Below are 12,682 nucleotides of genomic sequence, written 5' to 3' on the forward strand. Positions count from 1 at the left end.
GATCAGACCGGATCAGACCGGTTGAAACTGGATGAAACCGGATCAGACCGGACCAAACCGGATAAAACCGGACCAAACCGGATAAAACCGGATCGGACCGGATCAGACCGGTTGAAACTGGATGAAACCGGATAAAATCAGATAAAACCGGATGAAACCGGAGCAGACCGGATGAATCCGGATGAAACCACATCAGACCGGATTAAACCTGATCAAACCAGCTAAAACCGGATGAAACCGCATCAGACTGGATAAAACCAGATCAGATCAGTTGAAACTGGATGAAACCGGATCAATCCGGGTGAAACCGGATAAAACCAGATAAAACCAGATGAAACCGGATTAGACCGGATGAAACCGGATGAAACTGCATCAGACTGGACCAAACCTGATAAAACCAGATCAGACTGGATGAAACCGGATCAGACCGGATGAAACCGGATCAGGGATCAAACCGGATCAGACCGGATAAAACCAGATCAGACCGGATAAAACCGGATCAGACCGGATAAAACCAGATGAGACCGGATGAAACTGGACGAAACCGAATCAGGCTGGACCAAACTGGATAAAACCGGATCAGCCTGGATGAGACCGGATCAGACCAGATGAAACCGGATCAAACCGGATAGAACCGGATGAAACCGGATCAGACCGGATAAAACCGGATGAAAACGGATAGAACCGGATAAAACCAGATCAGACCGGATCAAACCGGATCAAATGAGATCCAACCTGATCAAACCGGACCAGACCAAACCGGAGCAGACCAGACGAGACCAGACCAGATTAGACCAAACCGAACCAGATCAGACGAAACCAGATCAGACTAGACCAAACCGGACCAGATCAGACCAAACCCGGATCAGACCAAATCAGACCGGAACAAACCGGATTAGGCCGGATAAAACCGGATCAAACCGGATCAGACCGGATCAAACCAGATCAGAGCGGATGAAACTGGATCAGACCGGATCAGACTGGATGAAACTGGATAAAGCCGGATCAGACCGGTCAAACCGGATAAAGCCGGATGAGACTGGATGAAACTGGATAAAACCGGGTGAAACCGGATTAGACCGGATCAGACTGGATTAAACTGGATAAAGCCGGATAAAACCGGATCAGACCGGAAAAAACTGGATCAGACCGGATCACACCGGATGAAACCGGATTGGACCGGATCAGACCGCATGAAACCGGATAAAGCCAGATGAGACCGGATCAGACCGGATCAAACCAGATAAAACCGCATCAGACCGCATCACACCGGATGATACGGATCAAACCGGATAAAACCGGATCAGACCGGATAAAACTGGATGAAACCGGATCAGACCGGATCAAACCTGATGAAACCTGATAAAACCGGATGAAACCGGATCAGACCAGACAAAGCCGGATGAAACCGGATCAGACCAGATGAATCCGGATCAAATCGGATCAAACCGGATCGTACCAGATCAAACCGGATCAGACCAGAGACCAGATCAGACTAGATCAAACCGGACCAGACCAGACGAGACCAGATCAGACCAAACCGGACCAGACCAGACCAGACTAAACCGGACCAGATCAGACTAGACCAAACTGGACCAGATCAGACGAGACCAGATCAGACCAAACCGGACCAGACCAGACCAGACTAAACCGGACCAGATCAGACTAGACCAAACCGGACCAGATCAGACGAGACCAGATCAGACCAGATCAGACGAGACCAGACTAGACCAAACCAGACCAGATCAGACTAGACCAAACCGGACCAGACCAGACTAGACTAAACCGGACCAGATCGGACCAGATCATACCAGACCAGATCAACCAAACCGGACCACCAGACCAGACTAAACCGGACCAGATCAGACTAGACCAAACCGGACCAGATCAGACTAGACCAAACCGGACCAGATCAGACGAGACCAGATCAGACCAAACCGGACCAGATCAGACTAGACCAAACCGGACCAGATCATACTAGACTAAACTGGACCAGATCAGACCAAACCTGGATCAAACTGGACCAGACCAGATCAAACTGGATAAAACCGGATCAAACCGGATCAGACCAGATCAAACCGGATCAGACCGGATCAAACCGAATCAGACCGGATCAAACCGGATAAAACTGGATCAGATCGGACCAAACCGGATCGGACCGGATCAAACTGGATAAAACCGGATGAGGCCGGATTGAACTGGACTGAGCCGGACCAGACCAGATGAGACCGAATAAAACCGGATAAAACCGGATCAAACTGGATCGAACCGGATAAAACCGGACCAGACCGGATAAAACCGGACCAGACCGGACCAAACCGGACCAGACCAAAACCGGACCAGACCAAACTGGACCAGACCAGACCAGACTAGACCAGACCAGACCTGAGCAAAACAGACCAGATTAGATCAGACCAGACTGGACTAAACCAGATCAGACCAGAGCAGACTAGACCAGACCAGATCATGCCAGACTAGACTAGACCAGACCAGACCAGGCTAGATCAGACCAGACCATACTAAATCATATTAGACCAGACTAGAGTCCCTTCTACTTAGCTCTTAGGGCCTGTGATAAGGTGCAGGACCCAGGGCAAAATCAGACCCTAAAAACAGCCTACTCAAGAGGTCAGTTCTCCATAACATGATTGTTACACATTGCATGCCTGTATCAAAACATCTCATGTACTACATAAATACGTACACCTACATGGTACCCACAAACATGAAAACTAAAAAATTCTTTTAAAAATTAAAATAAATTAAATAAAACAAGAGATTGGTAGAACACCAACAAATAAGAGGTCAGAATCCCTAGTCCAAAGCCACAAATGGATTCCCCCCATAATGTGTTTCATTTGGCCCACATAATGTTGTCATCATCATCATCATCATTATTGAACTATTGCTAATATTTACAAATTAGATTTTACCCCCAAATCTAATTTTCTAACTTCACTAGAAACAGGAAGCCCTGGAAAAACTGAGCCCACATTTCCCCATGACAAGCATCGGCCTCAGCTGGGCAGCTGCTGCCCCTCGGCGGGCCACACTCTCCATTTCAGCCTAGCCCCCGCTGTTCCCTGCTGTCTGGAACCAGCTTGCTTCACTGGTCCCCACCAGCCCCCGTGAGCATGTGACGTGGGGCTTCCTGTTGAAGTCAAAAGATGGATGAGAGACCCAGTAGTTCTGCTACTTCCCACTCATCATTTCAACTGCCTCTGGAAACACTCACATGTGGACCAATCCAGGTGGAACATGAGGCACCTGTTAAAATGCGAGCTGCATTAAGGAGAAGGTGTGAACCCAGAATCCAGCCTCAAAGGCATTGGGAAAAAGCCCAGGAGCCAGGGATGGCCCAGGGTCTCCACTCCACTTGCCTCTGCTTGGGCGCACCTCTTGTGGACACATTCACCTGCCTCAAAGGCACAAAGCCAGGTCATCTCCCTGCAGGGAACCCCTTCCTCTCCTGTCACTGTCCAGAGTCATCCTTTCTCCACCTCTGGCTGAGCAGGCCTGGGAGGTAGGAGTGCATGGGGTGACATGGGGCTTTCTCCACCCAGTGCACTCTGTGCAGAAGGCCCACAGACAACTGTCACTTCATCAAAAGCCTCACACCTCTCCTTCCATGGACCCAGCCCCATTTTCTCCCACAAACAGCCTTTGCTCACCTGAGACCCTAGGCAGGCAGTGGCACAGGACCCTCCCCTCCTGGAAGGTGGAGGCTGCTGTTATTAGTGTGCCAGGGACTCTTCTGCTGGAAAGGGTGCCAGGTCCAGTTGGCTCGAGCCCAAGCCTCCTGACCCCAGACCCCTCCCAACTGAAGTCCCCTCACCCACCAGCTGACAGCCTGTGGGTCAACAGAAGGTTTGAGAATTATCCCCTGACAGCACTTCAGCTTCATAGCCACCATTACAGAGCAATGGGGAGAGCCTCCCTGTGCACGGATTTCATAACCAGTCATTGGGTTAGAGCAAATCAGTGGTTTAAATATTTGGCCCTGCTGGCACTGGGAAGTGTGTGTGTCCACGGAAAGCTCCATGGTAAACCCACAAAGGCTGTGGGGACCACGCAGAGAATGCTAAGGGCTGCTAACTGGGGAGCGGAAAAACCTGACCTGCCTGAGGAGGGCCCTAGCATTTTCTGGCCTGCACCTGAACCCACAAATGACCACCCAGCATGGGTGAGAGGCCACCTGACACAGTACCCTCACGTGTGGCCAGTGTCTGAGGGTTCAGGGCAAAGCGGGCACAGGACTGTGGGTGGGATGGCTGGGCAGCAGCCACCTACATAAGAAAAAAAGCGAAAGAAAATTCATCATTTCCATCAGGCAGTGGTCAGGCCAGTTGAGTTTAGTGAATAAAAGAAGGTTTTTATCTTAAGCATCAATGTTTATGTTTCTTTCAACACTCTTCTATATTGTGGTTTAAATTACATTGCTTTTTCAAAAGCTGTAATGATTGAATTAGTCAGTGTCATTTTGTTTGCATGTGACAGAATCCCCACTTGAACTTGCTCAGGAAAGAGGATGGCTGTTAGACTGAGGACATTATGCTGAGTGCAATGAGGCAGCCTCCAAAGGACAAACAATGCCCAGCTCCACCGTACGAAGCACTAGCATAGCCAAACTCACAGGGACACACAGTGGAAGAGTGGGTGCCAGGGGCTGGGAAGAGGGCATGGGGAGTTTAATGGGGACAGAATTTCAGGTTTGCAAGATGAAAAGAGTTATGGGGCTAAACGGTGGTGATGTTTGCACAACAGCGTGAATGCACTGAGTGCCACTGAACTGCGCACTTAAAAATTAAGATGGTGAATTTTATCCGTGACAAGACTAAGTCTTGCTCTGTCACCCAAGCTGGAATGCAATGGTGCGTTCTCGGCTCACTGCAAACTCCGCCTTGTGAGTTCAAGCGATTCTCCTGCCTCAGCCTCCCGAGTGGCTGGGATTACAGGTACCCACAACTACACCCAGCTAATTTTTATATTTTTAGTAGAGACAGAGTTTCACCATGTTGGCCAGGCTGGTCTCAAACCCCTGACCTCAGGTAATCCACCTGCCTTGGCCTCCCAAAGTGCTGGGACTACAGGTGTGCGCCACCACGCCCAGCCTATCACAATTTTGAAAAATTAAAAAATAAATAAGGCCAGGTTCAGTGGCTCACACCTATAATTCCAGCACTTTGGGAGGCCAAGGAGGGATGATCACTTGAGCCCAGGAGTTCAAGACCAGCCTGGGCAACATAGCGAGACTCCATCTCTTCAAAAAATTAACTGGGCACGATGGTGCATGCTTGTAGTCCCAGCTAGTCAACAGGCTGAGATGGGAGGATGGCTTGAGCCTGGGAGGTCAAGGCTGCAGTAAGCTATGATAATACCACTGCACTTCAGCCTGGGTGACAAAGTGAGACCCTGTCTCAAAAAAACAAAAACTAAAAGTAAATTGGTTTAAAAACAAATGAAAGAAGGCAGTTCTTAGAAAGATCCAGGTATCTCATTAGAAGAGGAGTCGCAGGACTGTGGGAACCAGGACTACAACTGTGATACCACTAGGACGCTCCCCACCTAGTCCCATCCCGGCTCCTTTCTGATCAGTGGTTTCTCCTCTCTGACTGAGGCCGGCTTCTCCCCTGCTGGGAGAAGCGTGGCTGCTGAAGGCTTTTGCCATTCTTGTTTAGTTCCAGTTCAAAAAGCTCCCAGGAAAGCCATGCAATCAGCCAGCTCAGCTGACTGCCCCTCCCCACACCCACCATGAACAATATAGTGGTGTTGTATGAAAACCTGGTACCTGCCTCGGGGCCTCAGAGAGGGGAGTGAGAGGCAGATAGACAAGAGACACTAGCAACAAGATCGGTCAGGCTTCCCGGAGACAGTTACATGAAGGGACATAGGTATTTGCATTTCTTTCCATCTTGCTTCATAGTATAAGTCGACCAAAGTTTCCAGAATGCAGGACCATGAGACCTGGGCCTTCAGGACTGCTCAGTCTTACTCATCTGCTCTGAGGCTCTGGCTGGGGGTGCTGGTGCAGAAGCAGGAGAGGCTTCCAGGGCACCACCCACTCCCCCTTCCAGTTTTCTGTCTACAGAGACCCCAGGGAGCCCATCTGCAGGTAAGCGGCTCTTCACCCTCTCCAATGGGGCAGTCGGGCTGTGGGGCCAACACGGGGCATGGACTTTCCCCACGCAGCACTGGCTCGCGAAGGGCTGCACCCGCATGATTGTTCGGTGATGACTGATGGGATCACTTGTGTCAGGCAGTCTCCCTACCAGAGGAGAAGCCCTGTTGGTCTGGTTTGTCGCAGTACTCCCGGTGCCAACATGCACTTGATAAATAACTGACAAGTACTAAACGTTTATTCCTCCTCCCCCACCAATCAGTATTTTTATCGCCATCACAAGGTCCCTTTCTCAGATGAAGAAGCCTGCAGGATGAATCCAGCTGACAGACTTATTTTTGTATGGCCCACTTAGTGTTTTATAAAAATTTGAGTAAGTAGCCAACATTTAAAAATGTGAAGTCTTCATTTAAAAATCAGAATTCTCAACTTCTTTCAAAAAGCCCTCAAGATTTAGCCACTCTGGGCTGGCATTCCCGCATGGCAACCGTTGCCTAGAGATGAGCAGCTGCTGCCCCTTTAGATGGGCGGTACATTCCAGTTTGCCACAGTCTCCACCACTCCTTGTAGTCTCACCTACTGGCCTCCGTAGGTATTTGAGTATGAAAGTCCTGAATTCAGGCAGCATGTACTCGAAGCACTGTGTGTGTGTGTGTGTGTGTGTGTGTGAGTGTGTGTGTGAAGCAACCACACATCAAGCTGTTACCACTGAGCCCTGGCCTAACTGAATTTGCAATTTCATTTTCCACCCTGGCACTTACCAGAGCCAACATCTGAGGAGGCGGGCATGTTGGTGGGTGAGAAGTCAAGTCTGGTGCAGGAGCAGCTGGTATGAGTCGGGAGCTTGTTTTGGCAGGTGGCATTTGGCGAAGGTGACCTTAAAGAAGATGTAGAATCTTCACCAACCTCTCCTCCCCGCCCTGGCATCCAGCATGGGCCCCCACGCTGCTGAGTGGCAAAGGCCCTGCTGTCGGCTCCTGCGGGGACATCTTCTTCCTTTCCACCTCCCCGGTGCCCAACTACCGGCTCCCAGCCACTCGCTCCCCCTTCCCGGCCCTCAGTTTCCCCCTATGTAAAATAACAAGAGCAGCCCAGCTGGTTCCTGGGGTAAGCCATCCATCTCAAAAACATCTCTAGGAATTGCAACGACTTTGGGGGAGAAACGATTAAATAAGCACATTAAGAATCTGCCGCACTGGAGAGCCGGGCAGGAGCAGATGGCTCAGTGGCAGCGATTCTCGCCCCCGCCCCAGGACTCCCCGCCCTGGGTTCTGACACACCAGGGGGCCTCCAATTATCTCCAGAGAGTTTGCAAAATTGGAAGAGGAGAATTCCCAATGCAATATTATTTCTAATTCACTCTGATTATTAAAATTAAGTTCATGCCCTTCATCTGTGGCTGCGCAGGGTCTCAGCTGTGGCAGGCACCCTGGGGCCCTGGCTGTGGGAAGCATGGAGTCTGCCAGCCCTGCATTCTCAGCCTGGACTGGCCCAACCCTGGAGGGCTGGTGTCTTCCGCTAGCACCTCACCTGCCCCCATCCCCTGGGGCCCTCAAAGGGCATCTCGGATCCTGTGGGACTGCAAGGTGGTTTGCTCAGCCTGCCCTGTCCCTGTCACCTCTCAATCCTCTTCTCAGGAGTCCCTTTCTCCAAGGAGCCCTGAGCTTGCTTGCCTGATTATCTGTCTTCCTCTGGCATGGTGGAACCCCTGGAGGTGTCTGGGTGTTTCTACCTCTCTGACCCCAGGGTCCAACAGAGAGCCTCTTAAATGGCCCCAAATCCCCCTTCTAGAGCTGGCCCTGGGCTCCCTTCAGGGTCTCTACAGGCCCTCATCTCCCCCAGCTGGCAGCAAGGATCTTGGCCACTCAGCTATCTACCTCCTGTTTTGGCCACGCATGGCCCTGCGCTCACCCCCTCCTGCCAGGTCACACAACCCCCGAACCTGCTCAGGCCGTCCCATCAGCCCAGCTTGCCAGCCCCGCCTCTTCCACAGCCTGGGGCCTCCTCTGAGTTCCCAGATCCTGACCGCAGCCACAGAAGCCCCTCAGGAAATTAACGTGAGCAGAGGCAGGTATAGAGGTCATAAGCACAAGCCACTGTGTGCTCAGGACCAGGATGGGGCCCCACACGCAGCAAAGGCTACATGCCAAAGCGAGGCCCAGAAGAGCAGGGAGGGCAGCACCAGGGCTGCTGCCAGCAGTGGGCCAGGGATGGGGCTGGCCTGCAGAGGATGCCTGCTCCAGTGCCAGTGTGTTTCTGCCCCACTCCCATCTACTAACAGAAGGGCATCCTTGGGGGAGCCTCCCACCTCTACTCTCTGTGCTCGTGACCAGGTGGAATGGACCCAGCCCCAGGTCCTGACCCAAGCCTGGGCAGCCAGACTGATCCAAGCCCCAACCACAGTGAGCAGTGGATGGTGTCAGTACTTAGCCCCGGAGCTCCTTCTAAGGACTTTGACAGAAGCTACTGGGGTAAGCCACTGTCTGGTGGAAGGCTTCAGCCTTCAGTCATTGGTGGACTTCTTGGCTAACCACATAGCAAAAGTCTGCCTGAGAATGAAGTCAATGCAGAGGAAACCAGAGCCAAAGGGTGGAGAGACAGCTTTTCAGCACCTGGATCCAGCCATGCCTGAAGCCAAAAATAATTGGGGACTTTGGGTTATATGAGCCTGTAAATTTCTGTTTTTGCCAGAGCTTGTTTGAATTGGGATTGTCACTTACAATCCAAATAGTCCTGAAAAAGTGGTTATTCCAGAAGCTGATCCCAAGCCATCTATTTCCAACTGTGCCCTGCCCTCAATGACCCATCAGGACCATCGAGTCACAGTGAGAAAACATCTGAAAAGAAGGCGTGAGGACACGGGAACGGGACAATCCTGACAGTTGCCCTGCATGATGGTTTGCATGTTCCTAAAGGACTCTGGAGGGATACAATACTTTCAAGGTCCAAAGTTTGAATGACAGGTCTAGGCCTGAAGACAAAGACAGACCAGGAGTTGGAAAGTTTTTCTGCAAAGTAAGTATCTTTGACTTGGGGGCCATGCAGTCTCTGTCAAACTGCTTTACTCTACGGCCATAGTTTGAAAGCAACCATGAAACTTTAGAGAATAGGTGTGGCTGTGTTCTGATAAATCTTGATTCACTAAAATAGGTGGCAGGTTCAATTTGGCCTGTGGGCTGCAGTTGGGAGAAGAAGCCTTCCCTCCTGGGGGAAGGAAGGGAGGTTGCTGGCTGGGAGGTCAGGGTGCGGGAGCCCCTTCCTTCATCCCAGCCTCCAGACTGAGAACAGGATCAGGGAAGCCAAGGCAGAACATGCAGCGGCTCCTCCCCAGGTTGCCCCTGTCCTTTGATGGCTCCGACTACACAGCTGAGCTTCTGTGGCAGTCACGCCCCAGGCACCCACCAGAGCTTGGGTTTGCAGATGGACAGACTGGAATCCGAGCCTCTGCTCAGCCTCGCAGTGGCTGTGTGACCTTGGGCAAATGACTTCCTCTCACCATGCCTTACTTGTTAGACAAGAATCATAACCTCTTCCTTTGCATCCCCTAGACATCATCGGCAATGAGGTGGACACCTGTCACTCATGGATGCCCCAAATTCTTGGAATGCTTGAGGTTCACTATCACTATTCGTTCACTATCATTTATTCATTTATTTGCTATTAGTTTCCTGGAGTGGAAATCTGGCTCCCTAAATGAGAATTGCAAACATCCACTTTCCAGCTTCCCTGGCTGCAGGGCACAGACCATGGTGAAGACTCCACCATTAGCTCTACGAGGTGCTTCAGACTCCAACACTGAGTAGGGGGAGCCTTATAGGAAACACCAAGGAAACAGAGTCCCAGCCTAGGGAACAGGCCAAGCATGTGCATGGGGTACAGCTCAAGGAGACAAAAGTCACAGGAGAAGAGCATCAGGCCTAGGCCCAGGCAGGGAGGGGAGGCCAGGGGCAGGCTCCCTGCAGCATCAGCAGGCGAGACTGATGGCACCATGGCAAGCAAAGCGAAGCAAGGGTTTCCATAAAAGATAGCTAAGGCAGCCACGTCTCCGCTATCGAAGAAGAGAAAACCCTGAATGTTTCGCTGTCGGGAGGCAGTTACATACACCATGGTGCATGCCTACAAAGATTAAAAATGGAACTTAAGAAGAAGTTCTGGTGACCTAGGAAAGTGTTCAAAATGGAATGTTAAGTTAAAAAAGCAGAACATATGACCACAATATGGTTTTTTAAAAAAGACTTGAAGAAAATATGTTGCAGTCTTAAATAAGGAAGGTCAAATGATATGTGGGTGATTTTTGTGTGTGTGTGGCACAGTCTTTGCTCTTCCTGCCATTAGAGCTAGAGCTTGACTCCACTCTGAATCCAGGCTGGCCCCGAGGCCTGCTGGGCCCACAGAAGAGGACAGTGCTGAGCCCAGCCTCTAGACAGACTGCAAGCCGCTGCCTGACCTCCAGGAACCCTGAGGGCCAGGTAAGAGTTGACCATCCTGGGCAGCCACGGAACTCAGCTTCAGTGTTTGCAGAGGTACCACGGCTCATACTGCTACACCAGGAAGCCCAAGTCACACAGAGGAGCCCCACTGAGACTGAGGATGCAAGTGAGACCAGCTGTCCTGCCATCTCTGCCAAGTGCCACAGAGGAGGGAGCTGCCCCTAGCCCTCTAGACCACTCAGCCGGCAACTGCAGACCAGTGAGGCACCTCACCCTGTGCCACATGGAACAGGAGAATTTCTCAACTGTACCTATCCCAATTCCTAGCCTGGCATATTGTTGTCTTAAGACTGAGTTTTCAAGGAATATGTTACTCAGCAATAACCAGCTTGTGTCTTTTCCTCTTTTATATATCATATGATGAGCCAGACATAGAGAAAGAAATGCACCCGGGGAAGTTACCCTGAGCTGCGGTGAGATTCTACAGTGACGGGAGAGTGGTTTAACCTGTGCTGCACTTGTCCTTGATCCGGTGTCTGTTTGGACAGCCTGGCCCCTTTGAACACGCAAAGACAGGCACACCCAAGCCAGCCTCTTGTGGGGCTAAAGGCAGGCAGCTCACACTCCCATGAAGATGCCACTCTCGGAGCCACCAAGGTGTCTAACGCAGCCTCCGCCTGGGCCAGCTACCCTGGTGCTGAGGGCACCAGGGCCAAGGGGAGGCCACAGCCCACCTGCAGGTCCCCACCCTGGCTGTGCAGGTGAGGCTCCACCTCAGTATGGACCTCACCCTGATGGAATTCCCTGAGAACCGGGAAGACAGATGGCACTATGAAGACCTATCGCAAGGCCATTTCTCACCCTCCTCCTGGTTCCAGCCACGCCAGGGTCTTCCTTGGTCCCCCTCCTCCAGGTGCAGCAGCAAACGACAGGACTGCTTGCCTGTAGTTAGGAACCCACCACTGTGCCGTCTGGCCCAGTGTCGTGCTGGAGGACTGGGGCTGCAGGGGCTGACACCAGGCTGATCTCGCCTTTGCCATCTGTGTAAGTAACAGACTGAATCATGCGGGCTCGCTGTGTCCTTGCTGGCTGAGCCTATGGAAGTGGACAGGCTCCCCTCGCAGCTGCCGCTGCTGAGCTCAGGAACTGCATGACTGCTTAGTGCTCACACTGCTACCACAATCCGACCTTGCAGGGCTGGCCCTGCTGCTCCAGGGGCATCTGGTCTGTGCCTCTGCACATGCTGAGCCCCTTGCTTGGAGTACTCATCTTCTGATTGCATTTGCAGGTCAAGTGCATACATTCTTGGCTACCCTGGGAGCCCTCCCACAGTCACTGGCTGGTCAGGGATTCCCTTCCACACACACCCCATTTGTGACCTCTCACTCTGATGTGGAGAAGTGTGTGTACCAAATCCATCTGGAGTTGTCAGCTGTGAAAAGGGAACAGTAGCCCATCCAGCTAGCACAGAAGGATCCTACTGGGGGAGGCTTGCAGCAGCAAATGTGGGCCCCATCTATCTACCTTCTGCTTATGGAGAACATTGAGCCCAGACCAGGGCTGGGTCCTGCGGGTGGGAGACAGGGAGTGATGGGCAAGGCTGGAACAGCAGTGTGTTCAGGGTTGGGGGATGACAGCTTCTGCTGCTGACAGTCACAGTAGAGAGCATGGTTCTTTGAGCTTCTGAGCCTTCCCCAAACCCTGCTTGCCTGCAGAGAGGGCATGCCTGGTGTCCATGTCTAGCTGGGCCTGCAGTGTCCCCCTCTGAGAAAGACGGGTCACTTCTTGCAGATGCAGCAGTGCCTTGAGGGTAGGCACATGATCCAGTTCCTGATGTGTCCAGAAGTGCTAAGCAGCCTTCGCAAGAGCTCCATGGGTTCTGGTGCAGGGCAGGAATGAGACCAGACCTGGGATCAGACAGTCCCAGTGCAGTCCCAGCTCAGCCATTTCCAGCCATGACCTTGGGCTGGCACTCAACTTCCACAAGCCCCTCTCTTCTCTCTGATCAGGCACAGATTATAACAGGGATCTTTTAGAGTAATTGTGATGAATAAAGAATGTAAAATGTGTGGAAGCAGCCAATTGGAGGCCTTAGAAATGCCAGATTCTTAAAAATATCCATGATTACTATCAT

Source organism: Macaca fascicularis, chromosome 1 (assembly GCF_037993035.2).
Source record: "Macaca fascicularis isolate 582-1 chromosome 1, T2T-MFA8v1.1".
NCBI lineage: Eukaryota > Metazoa > Chordata > Mammalia > Primates > Cercopithecidae > Macaca > Macaca fascicularis.